Here is a 1,900-nt window from a genome sequence, read left to right on the forward strand (position 1 = left end):
TGAGTCTGTGGGAACTCAATCATGTTGAGTACTTTAACTGGCAAGGCACTGATGAGTGTAAAGTGTGTGGGAGTGGAGTTGGAGGGGTAAGCACAACAGCTTGAGCACCTGTGCCGATGACCAGCTTGAGGTTGGTTTGCTTTGTGTTGACATCAGGATCATTATTGAGAGTGCTGCCAGAGCCTTAGTCAATGTGTATACAGCACCTTATTTTCCATTATGATTGTCTTTGCTGTCAGTGTTGAGGGCTAATTAAACTCTGAGTCTGAGCAAGCGCAAACTAACACTGTCCAACCTCGGTTTGGTCCCCTGAACCTATAGGGGGAGACAGATGGTTATGGAAGGTACATTAAAGCTCCAACTTCCCATGCCACCACAAACCTTAGGTTGAAAAACTACAGTATGTGTGCTATTTAGTTTACTGGGGTTTGTGGTGTGTAACATGAATGTGTCAGGAAAGAGAAAATGGGTGCTTGGTGGGTTTCCTGGCTTTACCTGCACCTAACGAAAGTAATGACACAGAGTGGAAACTCACACCTGTCCCTACTATATGTTTGAGCAAAATACTAGATTGTATATTCAAGTATATTTGTCTAATGTGATGATAATAATTAAGAACTATTGTGTGGTGTCTATGATAAGTCTTAATTATTCTAGAATGGTATACTGTAGAAAGTATAGTACATGCTTAGAACCCAGGCACATAGAACAACAGCCTAAACATATTCATCAGGAGCATAGTGGCCTTTTGGGTGGGCTTTTAAGAGTTTCAAGGCCTTGTGCCTGTCAGCCAAGACCACAAGACAAAGCAAGGTTGTATTTTGACTATGTTAACTCTGTACCTGCCCAGAAGTATGTGGGACATTCAAGCTAAGCTCCACTGGGGAAACTGTGTCCGGGAATGCTAGTGTAAGGGCCCGGGGGTGAGTGTAGGGTAAGTAGTCAACTTTAGTGACATGAGGGGGACAGGAACAATACTGGAGGGCCGGTGTGTAGAGAGTGTAAGTGCCATAGGCACTGGAGGTTAATGGGAGGATACCAAAGTACAAAGATAGGAGAGATGAGGAGGTAGATGAAGACACAAGTATCACAGAAGACACTTGGAGTAGGAATGCGGGAAGGAATTAGAGATGAGGAGGAGTAGAGGGCAGAAGTAAGTTGATATTCATGTTGAGGAATACAGGCTGAATTATACAAGTATGTATACTACTACTCTAGAGTTGGAGGTAATGTATGATGAGTAAGGAACATGTAGAAGGAACAGATTGTTAGTAAGTAAACATGAGCTAAAATGTCAGATATATTATTGTAGTAATTGTGGAATGATAGAAATGTCAAGAAGTGTCAAAGGTAGACAGGTAGCAACAAGACTAGTAGAAAAGGAGGTAATAGGAAATAACACCTGTCAAACATGGAACAAGGAATTGTAGCAACATGGTGGTGCATCTTGGAATGTCACTGTAGGGAGTTGAGTGTCAAAAGTGCCTCCTGCTAGCCCTAACTCAGACAAACAATGCATTATTTATTGCATATTTTTTGACATGGCCAGGCTTTGACCTTATCTATGACATAAGCAGGCACATGACCAAGCACATGATGGGTCTGGACCATGACATCATATGATGCAAGGATCATGCAATATGGTGTGCTTGTATTACTAAGTACTTGTATTCCTAATTAGGCAGGAGCCCTACCTTTAGTTACATGGTCTGTGTGCAGCTGCCCAGTAGTATATAAGACTGCAATTGATGACTCAGAACTCCAAGAGTGTTCTTTTGTGATTTCCCCTTAAGCTTTGTTTGTAAACCTAAGTCTCAAGCCCTCTTGTAGAGGCATCTACTTCTGCCCAAGCCCCATCTAGGGTCAGGGTTAGTCTTTCTCACCATCATTTCCTCCTGTT

The sequence above is a fragment of the Coniophora puteana genome, assembly GCF_000271625.1.
Source record: "Coniophora puteana RWD-64-598 SS2 unplaced genomic scaffold CONPUscaffold_12, whole genome shotgun sequence".
Lineage (NCBI taxonomy): Eukaryota > Fungi > Basidiomycota > Agaricomycetes > Boletales > Coniophoraceae > Coniophora > Coniophora puteana.